The 27069-nt window shown below is 32.8% G+C and overlaps 3 long non-coding RNA genes across 11 annotated transcripts in view; 2 read left to right on the top strand and 1 right to left on the bottom strand.

Moving 5' to 3' along the window:
* LOC127735671 (uncharacterized) overlaps positions 1-27069 on the top strand; it is a 28519-nt gene extending 1450 nt beyond the window's left edge. Inside the window, exons 1-5 of one of the 8 annotated variants that reach the window (XR_007998555.1) lie at positions 1386-1711; positions 3734-6091; positions 16042-18614; positions 20588-20857; positions 22962-23041. This is a non-coding gene — a long non-coding RNA (uncharacterized LOC127735671). Of the gene's footprint in view, positions 1-1385; positions 1712-1740; positions 1964-3733; positions 6092-16041; positions 18615-20587; positions 21285-22578; positions 23042-24379; positions 26090-26923 lie in introns of those variants that run through there. The other 7 variants (XR_007998556.1, XR_007998552.1, XR_007998553.1 and 4 more) reach the window with 7 other exon arrangements.
* Positions 5-26929, bottom strand: LOC127735688 (uncharacterized). Of its 2 annotated transcripts, none has more exons than XR_007998560.1 (3): positions 26212-26929; positions 12924-13651; positions 5-857 (listed from the first exon to the last, which is right to left on the bottom strand). It is a non-coding gene; the product is annotated as an uncharacterized LOC127735688 (long non-coding RNA). The 2 variants fall into 2 exon arrangements; XR_007998561.1 differs by lacking the exon at positions 5-857 and adding an exon at positions 2495-2879.
* Positions 9825-14235, top strand: LOC127735697 (uncharacterized). Its single transcript, XR_007998567.1, has 2 exons — positions 9825-10078; positions 14059-14235. It is a non-coding gene; the product is annotated as an uncharacterized LOC127735697 (long non-coding RNA).

Here is a 27069-nt window from a genome sequence, read left to right as displayed (position 1 = left end):
CCGAAGTTTCTACGACTTCCAGTTCTCGAAATAGAATTTTTTTTAAATTGTGTATAATTTTTAAAGGGGAATCACTCCTTATAAAGGTTAATATCAAAATAATTGTTTATGTTTATTAACATTGTCATGTGTTCTTGTACATGCTGCCATTTTCAAATCGATTCTATCTCTAACACTTTTGAAAAAAAAAGCAAATAAAAGAAATTGCTTCAAAGGGATATAACTCTCAAAAGGGATAATGAAATTCTACGCAGCCTCATATGGTAATACACCAAAATGAGATCTACCTATTGCCCACAAAAAGACATGTTATCTTAAAAAACAACGAGGGGGGGCCATGTCGAAAAAAACCAATAAAAGGGAGATAACTTCTAAAGGGGTTGATGAAATCCTTAACAGGGTCATCTGGTTATACTTCATGATGAGGTCTATCGATGGTCCATATTTGGTCTTGATAACTTCAACAGAAACGGGGGTAGGGCATGTTAAAAAAATGTTGGAAGAAAAAAAAGAAAAAAAAAAAAGAAAAAGAAAAAGAACTAGTATCTCAATTGTTTGTAAAACAATTGAAAGGTCTTTCCTGTTAAAGTGATGTTTTCGTAATGTACTTTGTACGACCTTTCATTTGATATACGACAAGCATACCTTCTGAAACTTTTTGCTTTTTACACTTAATGACCCCATCCGCCTTAATTTTCGAGATCGGAAGTATGATATATGTAATCTAGACTTTATGATCTTTCATTTGATATGCGACAACGCCATGTTCTAGAAAGTTTGATTTTTGCACTAAATAACCCCATCCAACTCATTTTTTGAGGACAGGAATCTGATATTTGAAATGTACATGTTACGACCTTTCATTTGATATACAACAAACTTGCCTTAAAAGAAAATTTTATTTTTTGCACTCAATGACCCCACCCAACCCATTTTTTGGGGACGTCAATTTGATATTTGAAATGTACGCTTTATGGACTTTCATTTGATATGCGACAACCTAACCATCTGAGAAGTTTGAATTTTTTGCACTAAATGACCCCACCCTTCCCCCTAGGATGAAAAAGGGGTTTAACATTTTCATTTTTGAGTAGAGCTCGTTAAGACCTTCAATTTGATATATCAAATGACCCCATTTGGCAAAGTGCCAAAAATGATGCAATATCAATTATATAAATAGAACTTATGAAACTTACAAAGTAAATGCAAAACATGAAAACTTCAAATTGATTTTTTGGGGTTTTTTTTCATTGAATGTTTTTGGTATTTTGTCAAACATATAACCATGTTAAACTCTTCAATTTCTGAAAATATCAGGTGGTTACCTGTTGTTGATTCAGAAATACATGCCGCCGCTCGCAAAATTTCGAAGTGCATATTCTCTAAAACGACAACAGTTATCTCAAATATGTTAAAAGTAAAATGATCTACAGTAAAAGGACAACATTACAGAAAAAAATTTGGGACAATTCCGAAGTTCATCAAGGTCATAATGAATCATCAAATATATGATGCAATACCAAACTTGAGAACCGGAAGATGTAGAGACATGGGACTACCACCATTCAACTCAGGACCACTTGACCTTTCAAATATCACAAGATCAAGGTCATATTACACTTTGAAGGTCAAGGTAAAATTTCATCATGACCTGACATTGACCTCAAATTGAAGGTCTGAAAATACTGATCATTTTTCCAATTTATAGTAGGTAGATATCTGTTACCTTTAAAGAGATATAAACACAATATTATACTTTTAAGAATTATCTCGTTGCAACTTTTGAACAGACGGTCGGACAGTTTTGAGCTTAATGTATAAAATGTAGAGCTCGTCGAGAGGAACATTTTATACGCAGTATGTATGCAGCAAACTCTTATCGTTTTCTTAATATGTAAGCTTGAAATTGCAGCGTAAATTTTTTTTGCATTCAGTGACCTTTGACCTTGGGTGCAAATTAAAGGTCACACAAATTAAAGATTATTGGTGAAGGTCCCAAGTCTCTACGACTTCCGGTTCTCGAAATAGAATTTTTCAAAAATTGTGTATAATTTTGAAAGGGAAATAACTCCTTATAAGGGTTGATAACAAACTAATTGTTCATGTTTATTAACATTGCCATTTGTTCTTGTTGATGCTGCCACTTTCAATTTGATTCTATGTCTAATACTTTTTAAGAAAAATGCAAATAAAAGAAATTGCTTCAAGGGAATATAACTCTCAAAGGGGATGATGAAATATTTCGCCGCCTCATATGGTAATATATCATGATGAGATCTACCTATTGTACAAATAAGGACATGATATCTTTAAAAACAACGAGGGGGGGCCATGTTGAAAAAAACCAATAAAAGGGAGATAACTTCTAAAGGGGATGATGAAATCCTTAACAGGGTCATCTGGTAAAACTTCATGATGAGGTCTACCGATGGTCCATATTTGGTCTTGATAACTCCAATAGAAACAAGGGGAGGGCATGTCAAAAAAATGTTGGAAGAAAAAAAAGAAAAAAAAAAAAAAAAAAAAAAAAAAAGAAAAAAAAAAAACAAACATTAGAAAAACTAGTATCTCAATTGTTTGTAAAACAATTGAAAGGTCTTTCCTGTTAAAGTGATGTTTTCGTAATGTACTTTGTACGACCTTTCATTTGATATACGACAAGCATACCTTCTGAAACTTTTCGCATTTTACACTTAATGACCCCATCCGCCTTAATTTTCGAGATCGGAAGTATGATATATGTAATGTAGACTTGATGATCTTTCATTTGATATGCGACAACGCCATGTTCTAGAAAGTTTGATTTTAGCTCTTAATAACCCCATCCAACTCATTTTTTGAGGACAGGAATCTGATATTTGAAATGTACACGTTACGACCTTTCATTTGATATACAACAACCTTACCTTAAAAGAAAATTTTATTTTTTGCACTCAATGACCCCACCCAACTCATTTTTAGGGGACGTCAATTTGATATTTGAAATGTACGCTTCATGGACTTTCATTTTATATGCGACAACCTAACCATCTGAGAAGTTTGAATTTTTTGCACTAAATGACCCCACCCTTCCCCCTCGGATAAAAAAGGGGTTTAACATTTTCATTTTTGAGTAGAGCTCGTTAAGACCTTCAATTTGATATATCAAATGACCTCATTTGGCAAAGTGCCAAAAATGATGCAATATCAATTGTATAAATAGAAATTATGAAACTTACAAAGTAAATGCAAAACATAAAAAATATAAATTTAATTTTATGGGGTTTTTTTTCATTGAATGTTTTTGGTATTTAATCAAACATATAACCATGATGAACTCTTTAATTTCTGAAAATTTCAGGTGGTAAACTGTTGTTAAATCAGAAATACATGCCTCCGCTCGCAAAATTTCAAACTGCATTATCTCTTAAATGACAACAGATATCTCAAATCTGTTAAAAGAAAAATGCTCTGCAGTAAAAGGACAACATTTTAAAAAAAAATTTGGACAATTCCAAAGTTCATCAAGGTCACAATGAATTATCAAATATATGATGCAATATCAAACTTGAGAACCGGAAGTCGTAGAGACATGGAACTACCACCATTCAACTCAGGACCACTTGACCTTTCAAATGTCACAATGTCAAGGTCATGGTACACTCTGAAGGTCAAGATTAAATTTCATCATGACCTGAAATTGACCTCAAATTGAAGGTCTTGAACTACTGATCATCTTTGCAGTTTATAGAAGGTTGATATCTGTTACCTTTAAAAAGATATACATATGTTACTATAGTTTTTAGAATTATGTTAATGTAACTTTTGAACAGACGGTCGGACATTTTTGAGCTTAATGTATAAAATGTAGAGCTCGTCGAGAGGAACATTTTATACACAGTATGTATGCAGCAAACTCTTATCGTTTTCTTAATATGCAAGCTTGAATTTGCAGCGTAATTTTTTTTTGCACTCGGTGACCTTTGACCTTGGATGCAAATTGAAGGTCACATGAACTTAAGATTATTGGTGTAGGTCCCAAGTCTCTACGACTTCCGGTTCTCGAAATACAATTTTTAAAAAATTGTGTATATTTTTTCAAGAGAAATAACTCCTTATAAGGGTCAATAACAAAATTATTTTATATGTTCATTTATATTGCCATCTGTTCCTGTACATGTTGCTGTTTTCAAATCGATTCTATCCCTAATACTTTTTGAGAAAAATGCAAGGGAAAGAAATTGCTTCAAGGGGATATAACTCGCATAGGGGATAATGAAATCCTATGCAGCCTCATATGGTAGTACATCATGATGACATCTACCTATTGTCTAAATAAGGTCATGATATCTTTAAAAACAACGAGGGGGGGCCATGTCGAAAAAATCCAATCAAAGGGAGATAACTTCTACAGGGGATGATGAAATCCTTAACAGGGTCATGTGGTCATACTTCAAGATGAGGTCTATCGATGGTCAATATTTGGTCTTGATAACTTCAACAGAAACAGGGGGAGGGCATTCCCAAAAAAATGTTGGAAGAAAAAAAAGAAAAAAAAAAAAAAAAAAAAAAAAGAAAAAGAAAAAAAAAAAAAAAAAGAAAAAAAAAAAACATTAGAAAAACAATAAGGTCTTTCCTAACGGAGTGGAAAGACCTTAACTAGTATCTCAATTGTTTGTAAAACAATTGAAAGGTCTTTCCTGCAAAAGTGATGTTTTTGTAATGTACTCTTTAAGAGCTTTCATTTGATATACGACAAGCATACTTTCTGAAAATTTTCACTTTTTACACTTAATGACCCCATCCGCCTACATTTTTGATATCGGAAGTATGATATATGTAATCTAGACTTGATTATCTTTCATTTGATATGCGACAACGCCATGTTCTAGAAAGTTTGATTTTTGCACTTAATAACCCCATCCAACTAATGTTTTGAGGACGGGAATCTGATATTTGAAATGTACACGGTAAGACCTTTCATTTGATATACAACAACCTTATCTTAAAAGAAAATTTATTTTTTTTGCACTCAATGACCCCAACCAACCCATTTTTTGGGGACGTCAATTTGATATTTGAAATGTACGCTTTATGGACTTTCATTTGATATGCGACAACCTAACCATCTGAGAAGTTTTAATTTTTTGCACTAAATGACCCCACCCTTCCCCCTGGGATGAAAAGGGGGTTTTACATTTTCATTTTTGAGTAGAGCTCGTTAAGACCTTCAATTTGATATATCAAATGACCCCATTTGGCAAAGTGCCATAAATGATGCAATATCAATTATATAAATAGAACTTATGAAACTTACAAAGTCAATGCAAAACATGAAAATTTCAAATTGATTTTTTGGTTTTTTTTTTCATTGAATGTTTTTGGTATTTGGTCAAACATATAACCATGTTAAACTCTTCAATTTCTTATAATTTCAGGTGGTTACCTGTTGTTGATTCAGAAATACATGCCTCCGCTCGCAAAATTTTAAAGTGCATTATCTCTTAAACGACAACAGGTATCTCAAATTTGTTAAAAGAAAAATGATCTACAGTAAAAGGACAACATTTTAGAAAAAAAATTGGACATTTCCAAAGTTCATCAAGGTCACAATGAATTATCAAATATATGATGCAATATCAAACTTGAGAACCGTAAGTCGTAGAGACATGGGACTACCACCATTCAACTCAAGACCACTTGACCTTTCAAATGTCACAAGGTCAAGGTCATAGTACACTCTGAAGGTCAAGGTTAAATTTCATCATGACCTGACATTGACCTCAAATTGAAGGCCTTGAATTACTGATCATCTTTGCAGTTTATAGTAGGTTGATATCTGTTACCTTTTAAAAGATATACATATGTTACTATAGTTTTAAGAATTATGTTAATGTAACTTTTGAACAGACAGTCGGACATTTTTGACCTTAATGTATAAAATGTAGAGCTCGTCGAGAGGAACATTTTATACACAGTATGTATGCAGCAAACTCTTATGGTTTTCTTAATATGCAAGCTTGAAATTGCAGCGTAAAGTTTTTTTGCACTCTGTGACCTTTGACCTTGGGTGCAAATTGAAGGTCACATGAACTTAAGATTATTGGTGTAGGTCCCAAGTCTCTACGACTTAGGGTTCTCGAAATACAATTTTTCAAAAATTGTGTATATTTTTTTAAGAGAAATAACTCCTTATAAGGGTCAATAACAAAATTATTTTATATGTTCATTAACATTGCCATCAGTTCCTGTATATGTTGCCGTTTTCAAATCGATTCTATCTCTAATACTTTTTGAGAAAAATGCAAAGGAAAGAAATCGCTTCAAGGGGATATAACTCGCATAGGGGATGATGAAATCCTATGCAGTCACATATGGTAGTACATCATGATGAGATCAACCTATTGTCAAAATAAGGTTATGATATCTTTAAAAACAACGAAGGGGGGCCATGTTGAAAAAATCCAATAAAAGGGGGATAACTTCTACAGGGGATGATGAAATCCTTAACAGGGTCATGTGGTAATACTTCATGATGATGTCTATCGATGGTCCATATTTGGTCTTGATAACTTGAACAGAAACGGGGGGAGGGCATTCCCAAAAAAATGTTGGAAGAAAAAAAAGAAAAAAAAAAAAAAAAAACTAGTATCTCAATTGTTTGTAAAACAATTGAAAGGTCTTTCCTGCAAAAGTGATGTTTTTGTAATCTACTCTTTAAGACCCTTCATTTGATATACGACAAGCATACCTTCTGAAAATTTTCACTTTTTACACTTAATGACCCCATCCGCCTACATTTTTGATATCGAAAGTATGATATATGTAATCTAGGCTTGATTATCTTTCATTTGATATGCGACAACGCCATGTTCTAGAAAGTTTTATTTTTGCACTTGATAACCCCATCCAACTAATTTTTTGAGGACAGGAATCTGATATTTGAAATGTACACGTTACGACCTTTCATTTGAAATACAACAACCTTACCTTAAAAGAAAATTATATTTTTTGCACTCAATGACCCCACCCAACCCATTTTTTTAGGAAATTTGATATTTGAAATGTACGCTTTATGGACTTTTATTTGATATGCGACAACCTAACCATCTGAGAAGTTTTAATTTTTTGCACTAAATGACCCCACCCTTCCCCCTGGGACGAAAAGGGGGTTTAACATTTTCATTTTTGAGTAGAGCTCGTAAAGACCTTCAATTTGGTATATCAAATGACCCCATTTGGCAAAGTACCAAAAATGATGCAATATCAATTATATAAATAGAACTTATGAAACTTACAAAGTAAATGCAAAACATGAAAATTTCAAATTGATTTTTTGGGGGTTTTTTTCATTGAATGTTTTTGGTATTTATTCAAACATACAACAATAGTGAATTCTTTAATTTCTAAAAATTTCAGGTGGTAAACTGTTGTTGATTCAGAAATACATGCCTCCGCTCGAAAAATTTTAAACTGCATTATTTCTTAAACGACAACAGATATCTCAAATCTGTTAAATGATAAATGATCTGCACGTAAAGGGCAACATTGTATAAAAGAAATTGGGACAATTCCATAGTTCATCAAGGTCACAATGAATTATCAAATATATGATGCAATATGAAACTTCAGAACCGGAAGTCGTAGAGATATAAGACTACCACTATTCAACTCAGAACCACTTGACCTTTCAAATGTCACAATGTCAAGGTCATAGCACACTCTGAAGGTCAAGGTTAAATTTCATCATGACCTGACATTGACCTCAAATTGAAGGTTTTAAAATACTGATCATTTTTGCAATTTATAGTAGGTTGATATCTGTTACCTTTAAAAAGATATACACACAATACTACACTTTTTAGAATTATCTCATCGTACCTTGTGAACAGACGGTCGGACAGTTTTGAGCTTAAAGAATAAAATATAGAGCTCGTCGAGAGGAACATTTTATACACAGTTTGTGTGCAGCAGACTCTTATCGTTTTCTTAATATGTAAGCTTGAAATTGCAGCATAAATTTTGTTTGCACTCAGTGACCTTTGACCTTGGGTGGAAGTTAAAGGTCACATGAAATAAAGATTATTGGTGAAGGTCCCAAGTCTCTACGACTTCCGGTTCTCGAAATACAATTTTTTTTAAAATTGAGTAAAATTTTTCAAGGGAAATAACTCCGTATAAGAATTAATAACATACTAATTGTTTATGTTTATTAACATTGCCATTTGTTCTTGTAGATGCTGCAATTTTCAATTCGATTCTATCTCTTATACTTTTTAAGAAAAATTCAAATAAAAGAAATTGCTTCAAGGGGATATAACTCTCAAAGGGGATGATGAAATCCTACGCAGCCTCATAGAGTAATACATCATAATAAGATCTACCTATTGTCCACATAAAGTCATGATATCTTTAAAAGCAACGACGGGGGGCCATGTTGAAAAAACCTAGTAAAAGGGAGATAACTTCTAAAGGGGATGATGAAATCCTTAACAGGGTCATGTGATAATACTTCATGATGAGGTCTACCGATGGTCCATATTTGGTCTTGATAACTTCAACAGAAATGGGGGTAGGGCATGTTAAAAAAATGTTGGAAGAAAAAAAAGAAAAAAAAAAAAAAAAGAAAAAGAAAAAGAAAAAAAAACACTAGTATCTCAATTGTTTGTAAAACAATTGAAAGGTCTTTCCTGCAAAAGTGATGTTTTTGTAATGTACTCTTTAAGAACTTTCATTTGATATACGATAAGCATACCTTCTGAAAATTTTCACTTTTTACACTTAATGACCCCATCCGCCTACATTTTTGATATCGGAAGTATGATATATGTAATCTAGACTTGATTATCTTTCATTTGATATGCGACAACGTCATGTTCTAGAAAGTTTTATTTTTGCACTTAATAACCCCATCCAACTAATTTTTTGAGGACAAGAATCTGATATTTGAAATGTACACGTTACGACCTTTCATTTGAAATACAACAACCCTACCTTAAATGAAAATTTAATTTTTTGCACTCAATGACCCCACCCAACCCATTTTTGGGGACGTCAATTTGATATTTGAAATGTACGCTTTATGGACTTTCATTTGATATGCGACAACCTAACCATCTGAGAAGTTTGAATTTTTTGCACTAAATGACCCCACCCTTCCCCCTAGGATGAAAAGGGGGTTTAACATTTTCATTTTTGAGTAGAGCTCGTTAAGACCTTCAATTTGATATATCAAATGACCCCATTTGGCAAAGTGCTAAAAATGATGCAATATCAATTATATAAATAGAACTTATGAAACTTACAAAGTAAATGCAAAACATGAAAATTTCAAATTGATTTTTTGGGGTTTTTTTTCATTGAATGTTTTTGGTATTTAGTCAAACATATAACCATGTTGAATTCTTTCATTTCTGAAAATATCAGGTGGTAAACTGTTGTTGATTCAGAAATACATGCCTCCGCTCGAAAAATTTTAAACTGCATTATCTCTTAAACGACAACAGGTATCTCAAATTTGTTAAGTGAAAAATGATCTACAGTAAAAGGACAACATTTTAAAAAAAAAATGGACAATTCCAAAGTTCATCAAGGTCACAATGAATTATCAAATATATGATGCAATATCAAACTTGAGAACCGGAAGTCGTAGAGACATGGGACTACCACCATTCAACTCAGGACCACTTGACCTTTCAAATGTCACAAGGCCAAGGTCATAGTACACTCTGAAGGTCAAGGTTAAATTTCATCATGACCTGACATTGACCTCAAATTGAAGGCCTTGAATTACTGATCATCTTTGCAGTTTGTAGTAGGTTGATATCTGTTACCTTTTAAAAGATATACATATGTTACTTTAGTTTTCAGAATTATGTTAATGTAACTTTTGAACAGACGGTCGGACATTTTTGAGCTTAATGTATAAAATGTAGAGCTCGTCGAGAGGAACATTTTATACACAGTATGTATGCAGCAAACTCTTATCGTTTTCTTAATATGCAAGCTTGAAATTGCAGCGTACATTTTTTTTGCACTCTGTGACCTTTGACCTTGGGTGCAAATTGAAGGTCACATGAACTTAAGATTATTGGTGTAGGTCCCAACGACTTACGGTTCTCGAAATACAATTTTTCAAAAATAGTGTATATTTTTTTAAGAGAAATAACTCCTTATAAGGGTCAATAACAAAATTATTTTATATGTTCATTAACATTGCCATCTGTTTCTGTATATGTTGCGGTTTTCAAATTGATTCTATCCCTAATACTTTTTGAAAAAAATGCAAAGGACAGAAATTGCTTCAAGGGGATATAACTCGCATAGGGGATGATGAAATCCTATGCAGCCTCATATGGTAGTACATCATGATGAGATCAACCTATTGTCAAAATAAGGTCATGATATCTTTAAAAACAACGAAGGGGGGCCATGTTGAAAAAATCCAATAAAAGGGGGATAACTTCTACAGGGGATGATGAAATCCTTAACAGGGTCATGTGGTATTACTTCATGATAATGTCTATCGATGGTCCATATTTGGTCTTGATAACTTTAACAGAAACGGGGGTAGGGCATGTTAAAAAAATGTTGGAAGAAAAAAAAGAAAAAAAAAAAAAAAAGAAAAAGAAAAAGAAAAAAAAACACTAGTATCTCAATTGTTTGTAAAACAATTGAAAGGTCTTTCCTGCAAAAGTGATGTTTTTGTAATGTACTCTTTAAGAACTTTCATTTGATATACGATAAGCATACCTTCTGAAAATTTTCACTTTTTACACTTAATGACCCCATCCGCCTACATTTTTGATATCGGAAGTATGATATATGTAATCTAGACTTGATTATCTTTCATTTGATATGCGACAACGTCATGTTCTAGAAAGTTTTATTTTTGCACTTAATAACCCCATCCAACTAATTTTTTGAGGACAAGAATCTGATATTTGAAATGTACACGTTACGACCTTTCATTTGAAATACAACAACCCTACCTTAAATGAAAATTTAATTTTTTGCACTCAATGACCCCACCCAACCCATTTTTGGGGACGTCAATTTGATATTTGAAATGTACGCTTTATGGACTTTCATTTGATATGCGACAACCTAACCATCTGAGAAGTTTGAATTTTTTGCACTAAATGACCCCACCCTTCCCCCTAGGATGAAAAGGGGGTTTAACATTTTCATTTTTGAGTAGAGCTCGTTAAGACCTTCAATTTGATATATCAAATGACCCCATTTGGCAAAGTGCTAAAAATGATGCAATATCAATTATATAAATAGAACTTATGAAACTTACAAAGTAAATGCAAAACATGAAAATTTCAAATTGATTTTTTGGGTTTTTTTTTCATTGAATGTTTTTGGTATTTAGTCAAACATATAACCATGTTGAATTCTTTCATTTCTGAAAATATCAGGTGGTAAACTGTTGTTGATTCAGAAATACATGCCTCCGCTCGAAAAATTTTAAACTGCATTATCTCTTAAACGACAACAGGTATCTCAAATTTGTTAAGTGAAAAATGATCTACAGTAAAAGGACAACATTTTAAAAAAAAAATGGACAATTCCAAAGTTCATCAAGGTCACAATGAATTATCAAATATATGATGCAATATCAAACTTGAGAACCGGAAGTCGTAGAGACATGGGACTACCACCATTCAACTCAGGACCACTTGACCTTTCAAATGTCACAAGGCCAAGGTCATAGTACACTCTGAAGGTCAAGGTTAAATTTCATCATGACCTGACATTGACCTCAAATTGAAGGCCTTGAATTACTGATCATCTTTGCAGTTTGTAGTAGGTTGATATCTGTTACCTTTTAAAAGATATACATATGTTACTTTAGTTTTCAGAATTATGTTAATGTAACTTTTGAACAGACGGTCGGACATTTTTGAGCTTAATGTATAAAATGTAGAGCTCGTCGAGAGGAACATTTTATACACAGTATGTATGCAGCAAACTCTTATCGTTTTCTTAATATGCAAGCTTGAAATTGCAGCGTACATTTTTTTTGCACTCTGTGACCTTTGACCTTGGGTGCAAATTGAAGGTCACATGAACTTAAGATTATTGGTGTAGGTCCCAAGTCTCTACGACTTACGGTTCTCGAAATACAATTTTTCAAAAATAGTGTATATTTTTTTAAGAGAAATAACTCCTTATAAGGGTCAATAACAAAATTATTTTATATGTTCATTAACATTGCCATCTGTTTCTGTATATGTTGCGGTTTTCAAATTGATTCTATCCCTAATACTTTTTGAAAAAAATGCAAAGGACAGAAATTGCTTCAAGGGGATATAACTCGCATAGGGGATGATGAAATCCTATGCAGCCTCATATGGTAGTACATCATGATGAGATCAACCTATTGTCAAAATAAGGTCATGATATCTTTAAAAACAACGAAGGGGGGCCATGTTGAAAAAATCCAATAAAAGGGGGATAACTTCTACAGGGGATGATGAAATCCTTAACAGGGTCATGTGGTATTACTTCATGATAATGTCTATCGATGGTCCATATTTGGTCTTGATAACTTTAACAGAAACGGGGGGAGGGCATTCCCAAAAAAATGTTGGAAGAAAAAAAAGAAAAAAAAAAAAAAACTAGTATCTCAATTGTTTGTAAAACAATTGAAAGGTCTTTCCTGTTAATGTGATGTTTTCGTAATGTACTTTGTACGACCTTTCATTTGATATACGACAAGCATACCTTCTGAAACTTTTCGCTTTTTACACTTAATGACCCCATCTGCCTTAATTTTCGAGATCGGAAGTATGATATATGTAATCTAGACTTTATGATCTTTCATTTGATATGCGACAACGCCATGTTCTAGAAAGTTTGATTTTTGCACTAAATAACCCCATCCAACTCATTTTTTGAGGACAGGAATCTGATATTTGAAATGTATATGTTACGACCTTTCATTTGAAATACAACAAACTTGCCTTAAAAGAAAATTTTATTTTTTGCACTCAATGACCCCACCCAACCCATTTTTTGGGGACGTCAATTTGATATTTGAAATGTACGCTTTATGGACTTTCATTTGATATGCGACAACCTAACCATCTGAGAAGTTTGAATTTTTTGCACTAAATGACCCCACCCTTCCCCCTAGGATGAAAAAGGGGTTTAACATTTTCATTTTTGAGTAGAGCTCGTTAAGACCTTCAATTTGATATATCAAATGACCCCATTTGGCAAAGTGCCAAAAATGATGCAATATCAATTATATAAATAGAACTTATGAAACTTACAAAGTAAATGCAAAACATGAAAACTTCAAATTGATTTTTTGGGGTTTTTTTTCATTGAAAGATTTTGGTATTTTGTCAAACATATAACCATGTTAAACTCTTCATTTTCTGAAAATATCAGGTGGTTACCTGTTGTTGATTCAGAAATACATGCCGCCGCTCGCAAAATTTCAAAGTGCATTATCTCTAAAACGACAACAGTTATCTCAAATATGATAAAAGTAAAATGATCTACAGTAAAAGGACAACATTACAGAAAAAAATTTGGGACAATTCCGAAGTTCATCAAGGTCATAATGAATCATCAAATATATAATGCAATACCAAACTTGAGAATCGGAAGTCGTAGAGACATGGGACTACCACTATTCAACTCAGGACCACTTGACCTTTCAAATATCACAAGATCAAGGTCATATTACACTTTGAAGGTCAAGGTAAAATTTCATCATGACCTGACATTGACCTCAAATTGAAGGTCTGAAAATACTGATCATTTTTCTAATTTATAGTAGGTAGATATCTGTTACCTTTAAAAAGATATAAACACAATATTATACTTTTAAGAATTATCTCGTTGCAACTTTTGAACAGACGGTCGGACAGTTTTGAGCTTAATGTATAAAATGTAGAGCTCGTCGAGAGGAACATTTTATACGCAGTATATATGCAGCAAACTCTTATCGTTTTCTTAATATGTAAGCTTGAAATTGCAGCGTAAATTTTTTTTGCACTCAGTGACCTTTGACCTTGGGTGCAAATTAAAGGTCACACAAATTAAAGATTATTGGTGAAGGTCCCAAGTCTCTACGACTTCCGGTTCTCGAAATAGAATTTTTCAAAAATTGTGTATAATTTTGAAAGGGAAATAACTCCTTATAAGGGTTAATAACAAACTAATTGTTCATGTTTATTAACATTGCCATTTGTTCTTGTTGATGCTGCCACTTTCAATTTGATTCTATGTCTAATACTTTTTAAGAAAAATGCAAATAAAAGAAATTGCTTCAAGGGGATATAACTCTCAAAGGGGATGATGAAATATTTCGCCGCCTCATATGGTAATATATCATGATGAGATCTACCTATTGTACAAATAAGGACATGATATCTTTAAAAACAACGAGGGGGGGGGCCATGTTGAAAAAAACCAATAAAAGGGGGATAACTTCTAAAGAGGATGATGAAATCCTTAACAGGGTCATCTGGTAAAACTTCATGATGAGGTCTACCGATGGTCCATATTTGGTCTTGATAACTCCAATAGAAACAAGGGGAGGGCATGTCAAAAAAATGTTGGAAGAAAAAAAAGAAAAAAAAAAAAAAACTAGTATCTCAATTGTTTGAAAAACAATTGAAAGGTCTTTCCTGCAAAAGTGATGTTTTTGTAATGTACTCTTTAAGACCTTTCATTTGATATACGACAAGCATACCTTCTAAAAATTTTCACTTTTTACACTTAATGACCCCATCCGCCTACATTTTTGATATCGGAAGTATGATATATGTAATCTAGACTTGATTATCTTTCATTTGATATGCAACAACGCCATGTTCTAGAAAGTTTGATTTCTGCACTTAATAACCCCATCCAACTTATTTTTTGAGGACAGGAATCTGATATTTGAAATGTACACGTTACGACCTTTCATTTGAAATACAACAACCTTACCTTAAAAGAAAATTATATTTTTTGCACTCAATGACCCCAACCAACCCATTTTTTGGGGACGTCAATTTCATATTTGAAATGTACGCTTTATGGACTTTCATTTGATATGCGACAACCTAACCATCTGAGAAGTTTGAATTTTTTGCACTAAATGACCCCACCCTTCCCCCTGGGATAAAAAGGGGGTTTTACATTTTCATTTTTGAGTAGAGCTCGTTAAGACCTTCAATTTGATATATCAAATGACCCCATTTGGCAAAGTGCCATAAATGATGCAATATCAATTATATAAATAGAACTTATGAAACTTACAAAGTCAATGCAAAACATGAAAATTTCAAATTAATTTTTTGGTTTTTTTTTTTCATTGAATGTTTTTGGTATTTGGTCAAACATATAACCATGTTAAACTCTTCAATTTCTTATAATTTCAGGTGGTTACCTGTTGTTGATTCAGAAATACATGCCTCCGCTCGCAAAATTTCAAAGTGCATTATCTCTTAAACGACAACAGGTATCTCAAATTTGTTAAAAGAAAAATGATCTACAGTAAAAGGACAACATTTTAGAAAAAAAATTGGACAATTCCAAAGTTCATCAAGGTCACAATGAATTATCAAATATATGATGCAATATCAAACTTGAGAACCGTAAGTCGTAGAGACATGGGACTACCACCATTCAACTCAAGACCACTTGACCTTTCAAATGTCACAAGGTCAAGGTCATAGTACACTCTGAAGGTCAAGGTTAAATTTCATCATGACCTGACATTGACCTCAAATTGAAGGCCTTGAATTACTGATCATCTTTGCAGTTTATAGTAGGTTGATATCTGTTACCTTTTAAAAGATATACATATGTTACTATAGTTTTAAGATTATGTTAATGTAACTTTTAAACAGACAGTCGGACATTCTTGAGCTTAATGTATAAAATGTAGAGCTCGTCGAGAGGAACATTTTATGCACAGTATGTATGCAGCAAACTCTTATGGTTTTCTTAATATGCAAGCTTGAAATTGCAGCGTAAATTTTTTTTGCACTCTGTGACCTTTGACCTTGGGTGCAAATTGAAGGTCACATAAACTTAAGATTATTGGTGTAGGTCCCAAGTCTCTACGACTTACGGTTCTCGAAATACAATTTTTCAAAAATTGTGTATATTTTTTTAAGAGAAATAACTCCTTATAAGGGTCAATAACAAAATTATTTTATATGTTCATTAACATTGCCATCAGTTCCTGTATATGTTGCGGTTTTCAAATCGATTCTATCTCTAATACTTTTTGAGAAAAATGCAAAGGAAAGAAATCGCTTCAAGGGGATATAACTCGCATAGGGGATGATGAAATCCTATGCAGCCTCATATGGTAGTACATCATGATGAGATCAACCTATTGTCAAAATAAGGTCATGATATCTTTAAAAACAACGAAGGGGGGCCATGTTGAAAAAATCCAATAAAAGGGGGATAACTTCTACAGGGGATGATGAAATCCTTAACAGGGTCATGTGGTAATACTTCATGATGATGTCTATCGATGGTCCATATTTGGTCTTGATAACTTTAACAGAAACGGGGGGAGGGCATTCCCAAAAAAATGTTGGAAGAAAAAAAAGAAAAAAAAAAAAAAAAAAAAAAAGAAAAAGAAAAAAAAAAAAAAAAAGAAAAAAAAAAAACATTAGAAAAACAATAAGGTCTTTCCTAACGGAGTGGAAAGACCTTAAAAAAAAAAGAAAAAGAAAAAAAAAAAAAAAAAGAAAAAAAAAAAACATTAGAAAAACAATAAGGTCTTTCCTAACGGAGTGGAAAGACCTTAAAAAAAGAAAAAGAAAAAAAAAAAAAAAAGAAAAAAAAAAAACATTAGAAAAACAATAAGGTCTTTCCTAACGGAGTGGAAAGACCTTAAAAAGAAAAAACTAGTATCTCAATTGTTTGTAAAACAATTGAAAGGTCTTTCCTGCAAAAGTGATGTTTTTGTAATGTACTCTTTAAGAGCTTTCATTTGATATACGACAAGCATACTTTCTGAAAATTTTCACTTTTTACACTTAATGACCCCATCCGCCTACATTTTTGATATCGGAAGTATGATATATGTAATCTAGACTTGATTATTTTTCATTTGATATGCGACAACGCCATGTTCTAGAAAGTTTGATTTTTGCACTTAATAACCCCATCCAACTAATGTTTTGAGGACGGGAATCTGATATTTGAAATGTACACGGTAAGACCTTTCATTTGATATACAACAACCTTATCTTAAAAGAAAATTTATTTTTTTTGCACTCAATGACCCCAACCAACCCATTTTTTGGGGACGTCAATTTGATATTTGAAATGTACGCTTTATGGACTTTCATTTGATATGCGACAACCTAACCATCTGAGAAGTTTTAATTTTTTGCACTAAATGACCCCACCCTTCCCCCTGGGATGAAAAGGGGGTTTTACATTTTCATTTTTGAGTAGAGCTCGTTAAGACCTTCAATTTGATATATCAAATGACCCCATTTGGCAAAGTGCCATAAATGATGCAATATCAATTATATAAATAGAACTTATGAAACTTACAAAGTCAATGCAAAACATGAAAATTTCAAATTGATTTTTTGGTTTTTTTTTTCATTGAATGTTTTTGGTATTTGGTCAAACATATAACCATGTTAAACTCTTCAATTTCTTATAATTTCAGGTGGTTACCTGTTGTTGATTCAGAAATACATGCCTCCGCTCGCAAAATTTCAAAGTGCATTATCTCTAAAACGACAACAGGTATCTCAAATTTGTTAAAAGAAAAATGATCTACAGTAAAAGGACAATATTTTAGAAAAAAAATTGGACATTTCCAAAGTTCATCAAGGTCACAATGAATTATCAAATATATGATGCAATATCAAACTTGAGAACCGTAAGTCGTAGAGACATGGGACTACCACCATTCAACTCAAGACCACTTGACCTTTCAAATGTCACAAGGTCAAGGTCATAGTACACTCTGAAGGTCAAGGTTAAATTTCATCATGACCTGACATTGACCTCAAATTGAAGGCCTTGAATTACTGATCATCTTTGCAGTTTATAGTAGGTTGATATCTGTTACCTTTTAAAAGATATACATATGTTACTATAGTTTTAAGAATTATGTTAATGTAACTTTTGAACAGACAGTCGGACATTTTTGACCTTAATGTATAAAATGTAGAGCTCGTCGAGAGGAACATTTTATACACAGTATGTATGCAGCAAACTCTTATGGTTTTCTTAATATGCAAGCTTGAAATTGCAGCGTAAAGTTTTTTTGCACTCTGTGACCTTTGACCTTGGGTGCAAATTGAAGGTCACATGAACTTAAGATTATTGGTGTAGGTCCCAAGTCTCTACGACTTAGGGTTCTCGAAATACAATTTTTCAAAAATTGTGTATATTTTTTTAAGAGAAATAACTCCTTATAAGGGTCAATAACAAAATTATTTTATATGTTCATTAACATTGCCATCAGTTCCTGTATATGTTGCCGTTTTCAAATCGATTCTATCTCTAATACTTTTTGAGAAAAATGCAAAGGAAAGAAATCGCTTCAAGGGGATATAACTCGCATAGGGGATGATGAAATCCTATGCAGTCACATATGGTAGTACATCATGATGAGATCAACCTATTGTCAAAATAAGGTTATGATATCTTTAAAAACAACGAAGGGGGGCCATGTTGAAAAAATCCAATAAAAGGGGGATAACTTCTACAGGGGATGATGAAATCCTTAACAGGGTCATGTGGTAATACTTCATGATGATGTCTATCGATGGTCCATATTTGGTCTTGATAACTTGAACAGAAACGGGGGGAGGGCATTCCCAAAAAAATGTTGGAAGAAAAAAAAGAAAAAACTAGTATCTCAATTGTTTGTAAAACAATTGAAAGGTCTTTCCTGCAAAAGTGATGTTTTTGTAATGTACTCTTTAAGACCTTTCATTTGATATACGACAAGCATACCTTCTAAAAATTTTCACTTTTTACACTTAATGACCCCATCCGCCTACATTTTTGATATCGGAAGTATGATATATGTAATCTAGACTTGATTATCTTTCATTTGATATGCAACAACGCCATGTTCTAGAAAGTTTGATTTCTGCACTTAATAACCCCATCCAACTTATTTTTTGAGGACAGGAATCTGATATTTGAAATGTACACGTTACGAGCTTTCATTTGAAATACAACAACCTTACCTTCAAAGAAAATTATATTTTTTGCACTCAATGACCCCACCCAACCAATTTTTTGGGGACGTCAATTTGATATTTGAAATGTACGCTTTATGGACTTTCATTTGATATGCGACAACCTAACCATCTGAGAAGTTTTAATTTTTTGCACTAAATGACCCCACCCTTCCCCCTGGGATGAAAAGGGGGTTTTACATTTTCATTTTTGAGTAGAGCTCGTTAAGACCGTCAATTTGATATATCAAATGACCCCATTTGGCAAAGTGCCAAAAATGATGCAATATCAATTATATAAATAGAACCTATGAAACTTACAAAGTCAATGCAAAACATGAAAATTTCAAATTGATTTTTTGGTTTTTTTTTTCATTGAATGTTTTTGGTATTATGTCAAACACATAACCATGTTAAACTCTTCAATTTCTTATAATTTCAGGTGGTTACCTGTTGTTGATTCAGAAATACATGCCTCCGCTCGCAAAATTTCAAAGTGCATTATCTCTTAAACGACAACAGGTATCTCAAATTTGTTAAAAGAAAAATGATCTACAGTAAAAGGACAACATTTTAGAAAAAAAATTGGACAATTCCAAAGTTCATCAAGGTCACAATGAATTATCAAATATATGATGCAATATCAAACTTGAGAACCGGAAGTCGTAGAGACATAAGACTACCACCATTCAACTCAAGACCACTTGACCTTTCAAATGTCACAAGGTCAAGGTCATAGTACACTCTGAAGGTCAAGGTTAAATTTCATCATGACCGGACATTGACCTCAAATTGAAGGCCTTGAATTACTGATCATCTTTGCAGTATATAGTAGGTTGATATCTGTTACCTTTCAAAAGATATACATATGTTACTATAGTTTTAAGAATTATGTTAATGTAACTTTTGAACAGACGGTCGGACATTTTTGAGCTTAATGTATAAAATGTAGAGCTCGTCGAGAGAAACATTTTATGCACAGTGTGTATACAGCAAACTCTTATCGTTTTGTTAATATGCAAGCTTGAAATTGCAGCGTAAATTTTTTTTGCACTCTGTGACCTTTGACCTTGGGTGCAAATTGAAGGTCACATGAACTTAAGATTATTGGTGTAGGTCCCAAGTCTCTACGACTTACGGTTCTCGAAATACAATTTTTCAAAAATTGTGTATATTTTTTTAAGAGAATTAACTCCTTATAAGGGTCAATAACAAAATTATTTTATATGTTCATTAACATTGCCATCTGTTCCTGTATATGTTGCCGTTTTCAAATCGATTCTATCCCTAATACTTTTTGAGAAAAATGCAAAGGAAAGAAATCGCTTTAAGGGGATATAACTCGCATAGGGGATGATGAAATCCTATGCAGCCTCATATGGTAGTACATTATGATGAGATCAACCTATTGTAAAAATAAGGTCATGATATCTTTAAAAACAACGAAGGGGGGCCATGTTGAAAAAATCCAATAAAAGGGGGATAACTTCTACAGGGGATGATGAAATCCTTAACAGGGTCATGTGGTAATACTTCATGATGATGTCTATCGATGGTCCATATTTGGTCTTGATAACTTTAACAGAAACTGGGGGAGGGCATTCCCAAAAAAATGTTGGAAGAAAAAAAAGAAAAAAAAAAAAAAAAAAAAAAAGAACTAGTATCTCAATTGTTTGTAAAACAATTGAAAGGTCTTTCCTGTTAAAGTGATGTTTTCGTAATGTATTTTGTACGACCTTTCATTTGATATACGACAAGCATACCTTCTGAAACTTTTCGCTTTTTACACTAAATGACCCCATCCGCCTTAATTTTCGAGATCGGAAGTATGATATATGTAATGTAGACTTGATGATCTTTCATTTGATATGCGACAACGCCATGTTCTAGAAAGTTTGATTTTTGCACTTAATAACCCCATCAAACTCATTTTTTGAGGACAGGAATCTGATATTTGAAATGTACACGTTACGACCTTTCATTTGAAATACAACAACCTTACCTTAAAAGAAAATTTTATTTTTTGCACTCAATGACCCCACCCAACCCATTTTTTGGGGACGTCAATTTGATATTTGAAATGTACGCTTTATGGACTTTCATTTGATATGCGACAACCTGACCATCTGAGAAGTTTGAATTTTTTGCACTAAATGACCCCACCCTTCCCCCTGGGATAAAAAGGGGTTTAACATTTTCATTTTTGAGTAGAGCTCGTTAAGACCTTCAATTTGATATATCAAATGACCCCATTTGGCAAAGTGCCAAAAATGATGCAATATCAATTGTATAAATAGAAATTATGAAACTTACAAAGTAAATGCAAAACATAAAATTTCAAATTGATTTTATGGGTTTTTTTTTCATTGAATGTTTTTGGTATTTAATCAAACATATAACCATGATGAACTCTTTAATTTCTGAAAATTTCAGGTGGTAAACTGTTGTTAAATCAGAAATACATGCCTCCCCTCGCAAAATTTCAAACTGCATTATCTCTTAAATGACAACAGATATCTCAAATCTGTTAAAAGAAAAATGCTCTGCAGTAAAAGGACAACATTTTAAAAAAAAATCTGGACAATTCCAAAGTTCATCAAGGTCACAATGAATTATCAAATATATGATGCAATATCAAACTTGAGAACCGGAAGTCGTAGAGACATGGGATTACCACCATTCAACTCAGGACCACTTGACCTTTCAAATGTCACAAGGTCAAGGTCATGGTACACTCTGAAGGTCAAGATTAAATTTCATCATGACCTGAAATTGACCTCAAATTGAAGGTCTTGAATTACTGATCATCTTTCCAGTTTATAGAAGGTTGATATCTGTTACCTTTAAAAAGATATACATATGTTACTATAGTTTTAAGAATTATGTTAATGTAACTTTTGAACAGACGGTCGGACATTTTTGAGCTTAATGTATAAAATGTAGAGCTCGTCGAGAGGAACAGTTTATACACAGTATGTATGCAGCAAACTCTTATCGTTTTCTTAATATGCAAGCTTGAAATTGCAGCGTAATTTTTTTTTGCACTCGGTGACCTTTGACCTTGGATGCAAATTGAAGGTCACATGAACTTAAGATTATTGGTGTAGGTCCCAAGTCTCTACGACTTCCGGTTCTCGAAATACAATTTTTCAAAAATTGTGTATATTTTTTCAAGAGAAATAACTCCTTATAAGGGTCAATAACAAAATTATTTTATATGTTCATTAACATTGCCATCTGTTCGTGTACATGTTGCTGTTTTCAAATCGATTCTATCCCTAATACTTTTTGAGAAAAATGCAAAGGAAAGAAATTGCTTCAAGGGGATATAACTCGCATAGGGGATAATGAAATCCTATGCAGCCTCATATGGTAGTACATCATGATGAGATCTACCTATTGTCCAAATAAGGTCATGATATCTTTAAAAACAACGAGAGGGGGCCATGTCGAAAAAATCCAATAAAAGGGAGATTACTTCTACAGGGGATGATGAAATCCTTAACAGGGTCATGTGGTAATACTTCAAGATGAGGTCTATCGATGGTCCATATTTGGTCTTGATAACTTCAACAGAAACGGGGGGAGGGCATTCCCAAAAAAATGTTGGAAGAAAAAAAAGAAAAAAAAAAAAAAAAAAAAAAAGAAAAAGAAAAAAAAAAAAAAAAAGAGAAAAAAAAAACATTAGAAAAACAATAAGGTCTTTCCTAACGGAGTGGAAAGACCTTAAAAAGAAAAAAAAAAAAAAAAAGAAAAAAAAACTAGTATCTCAATTGTTTGAAAAACAATTGAAAGGTCTTTCCTGCAAAAGTGATGTTTTTGTAATGTACTCTTTAAGACCTTTCATTTGATATACGACAAGCATACCTTCTAAAATTTTTCACTTTTTACACTTAATGACCCCATCCGCCTACATTTTTGATATCGGAAGTATGATATATGTAATCTAGACTTGATTATCTTTCATTTGATATGCAACAACGCCATGTTCTAGAAAGTTTGATTTCTGCACTTAATAACCCCATCCAACTTATTTTTTGAGGACAGGAATCTGATATTTGAAATGTACACGTTACGACCTTTCATTTGAAATACAACAACCTTACCTTAAAAGAAAATTATATTTTTTGCACTCAATGACCCCAACCAACCCATTTTTTGGGGACGTCAATTTCATATTTGAAATGTACGCTTTATGGACTTTCATTTGATATGCGACAACCTAACCATCTGAGAAGTTTGAATTTTTTGCACTAAATGACCCCACCCTTCCCCCTGGGATAAAAAGGGGGTTTTACATTTTCATTTTTGAGTAGAGCTCGTTAAGACCTTCAATTTGATATATCAAATGACCCCATTTGGCAAAGTGCCATAAATGATGCAATATCAATTATATAAATAGAACTTATGAAACTTACAAAGTCAATGCAAAACATGAAAATTTCAAATTAATTTTTTGGTTTTTTTTTTTCATTGAATGTTTTTGGTATTTGGTCAAACATATAACCATGTTAAACTCTTCAATTTCTTATAATTTCAGGTGGTTACCTGTTGTTGATTCAGAAATACATGCCTCCGCTCGCAAAATTTCAAAGTGCATTATCTCTTAAACGACAACAGGTATCTCAAATTTGTTAAAAGAAAAATGATCTACAGTAAAAGGACAACATTTTAGAAAAAAAATTGGACAATTCCAAAGTTCATCAAGGTCACAATGAATTATCAAATATATGATGCAATATCAAACTTGAGAACCGTAAGTCGTAGAGACATGGGACTACCACCATTCAACTCAAGACCACTTGACCTTTCAAATGTCACAAGGTCAAGGTCATAGTACACTCTGAAGGTCAAGGTTAAATTTCATCATGACCTGACATTGACCTCAAATTGAAGGCCTTGAATTACTGATCATCTTTGCAGTTTATAGTAGGTTGATATCTGTTACCTTTTAAAAGATATACATATGTTACTATAGTTTTAAGATTATGTTAATGTAACTTTTAAACAGACAGTCGGACATTCTTGAGCTTAATGTATAAAATGTAGAGCTCGTCGAGAGGAACATTTTATGCACAGTATGTATGCAGCAAACTCTTATGGTTTTCTTAATATGCAAGCTTGAAATTGCAGCGTAAATTTTTTTTGCACTCTGTGACCTTTGACCTTGGGTGCAAATTGAAGGTCACATAAACTTAAGATTATTGGTGTAGGTCCCAAGTCTCTACGACTTACGGTTCTCGAAATACAATTTTTCAAAAATTGTGTATATTTTTTTAAGAGAAATAACTCCTTATAAGGGTCAATAACAAAATTATTTTATATGTTCATTAACATTGCCATCAGTTCCTGTATATGTTGCGGTTTTCAAATCGATTCTATCTCTAATACTTTTTGAGAAAAATGCAAAGGAAAGAAATCGCTTCAAGGGGATATAACTCGCATAGGGGATGATGAAATCCTATGCAGCCTCATATGGTAGTACATCATGATGAGATCAACCTATTGTCAAAATAAGGTCATGATATCTTTAAAAACAACGAAGGGGGGCCATGTTGAAAAAATCCAATAAAAGGGGGATAACTTCTACAGGGGATGATGAAATCCTTAACAGGGTCATGTGGTAATACTTCATGATGATGTCTATCGATGGTCCATATTTGGTCTTGATAACTTTAACAGAAACGGGGGGAGGGCATTCCCAAAAAAATGTTGGAAGAAAAAAAAGAAAAAAAAAAAAAAAAAAAAAAAGAAAAAGAAAAAAAAAAAAAAAAAGAAAAAAAAAAAACATTAGAAAAACAATAAGGTCTTTCCTAACGGAGTGGAAAGACCTTAAAAACATTAGAAAAACAATAAGGTCTTTCCTAACGGAGTGGAAAGACCTTAAAAAAAAAAAAAAAAAAAAGAAAAAGAAAAAAAAAAAAAAAAGAAAAAAAAAAAACATTAGAAAAACAATAAGGTCTTTCCTAACGGAGTGGAAAGACCTTAAAAAGAAAAAACTAGTATCTCAATTGTTTGTAAAACAATTGAAAGGTCTTTCCTGCAAAAGTGATGTTTTTGTAATGTACTCTTTAAGAGCTTTCATTTGATATACGACAAGCATACTTTCTGAAAATTTTCACTTTTTACACTTAATGACCCCATCCGCCTACATTTTTGATATCGGAAGTATGATATATGTAATCTAGACTTGATTATTTTTCATTTGATATGCGACAACGCCATGTTCTAGAAAGTTTGATTTTTGCACTTAATAACCCCATCCAACTAATGTTTTGAGGACGGGAATCTGATATTTGAAATGTACACGGTAAGACCTTTCATTTGATATACAACAACCTTATCTTAAAAGAAAATTTATTTTTTTTGCACTCAATGACCCCAACCAACCCATTTTTTGGGGACGTCAATTTGATATTTGAAATGTACGCTTTATGGACTTTCATTTGATATGCGACAACCTAACCATCTGAGAAGTTTTAATTTTTTGCACTAAATGACCCCACCCTTCCCCCTGGGATGAAAAGGGGGTTTTACATTTTCATTTTTGAGTAGAGCTCGTTAAGACCTTCAATTTGATATATCAAATGACCCCATTTGGCAAAGTGCCATAAATGATGCAATATCAATTATATAAATAGAACTTATGAAACTTACAAAGTCAATGCAAAACATGAAAATTTCAAATTGATTTTTTGGTTTTTTTTTTCATTGAATGTTTTTGGTATTTGGTCAAACATATAACCATGTTAAACTCTTCAATTTCTTATAATTTCAGGTGGTTACCTGTTGTTGATTCAGAAATACATGCCTCCGCTCGCAAAATTTCAAAGTGCATTATCTCTAAAACGACAACAGGTATCTCAAATTTGTTAAAAGAAAAATGATCTACAGTAAAAGGACAATATTTTAGAAAAAAAATTGGACATTTCCAAAGTTCATCAAGGTCACAATGAATTATCAAATATATGATGCAATATCAAACTTGAGAACCGTAAGTCGTAGAGACATGGGACTACCACCATTCAACTCAAGACCACTTGACCTTTCAAATGTCACAAGGTCAAGGTCATAGTACACTCTGAAGGTCAAGGTTAAATTTCATCATGACCTGACATTGACCTCAAATTGAAGGCCTTGAATTACTGATCATCTTTGCAGTTTATAGTAGGTTGATATCTGTTACCTTTTAAAAGATATACATATGTTACTATAGTTTTAAGAATTATGTTAATGTAACTTTTGAACAGACAGTCGGACATTTTTGAGCTTAATGTATAAAATGTAGAGCTCGTCGAGAGGAACATTTTATACACAGTATGTATGCAGCAAACTCTTATGGTTTTCTTAATATGCAAGCTTGAAATTGCAGCGTAAAGTTTTTTTGCACTCTGTGACCTTTGACCTTGGGTGCAAATTGAAGGTCACATGAACTTAAGATTATTGGTGTAGGTCCCAAGTCTCTACGACTTAGGGTTCTCGAAATACAATTTTTCAAAAATTGTGTATATTTTTTTAAGAGAAATAACTCCTTATAAGGGTCAATAACAAAATTATTTTATATGTTCATTAACATTGCCATCAGTTCCTGTATATGTTGCCGTTTTCAAATCGATTCTATCTCTAATACTTTTTGAGAAAAATGCAAAGGAAAGAAATCGCTTCAAGGGGATATAACTCACATAGGGGATGATGAAATCCTATGCAGTCACATATGGTAGTACATCATGATGAGATCAACCTATTGTCAAAATAAGGTCATGATATCTTCAAAAACAACGAAGGGGGGCCATGTTGAAAAAATCCAATAAAAGGGGGATAACTTCTACAGGGGATGATGAAATCCTTAACAGGGTCATGTGGTAATACTTCATGATGATGTCTATCGATGGTCCATATTTGG

This window comes from Mytilus californianus, unplaced genomic scaffold (genome assembly GCF_021869535.1).
Source record: "Mytilus californianus isolate M0D057914Y unplaced genomic scaffold, xbMytCali1.0.p SCAF_1, whole genome shotgun sequence".
Classification (NCBI taxonomy): domain Eukaryota; kingdom Metazoa; phylum Mollusca; class Bivalvia; order Mytilida; family Mytilidae; genus Mytilus; species Mytilus californianus.
This window is presented reverse-complemented; position numbering and strand designations above follow the sequence as displayed.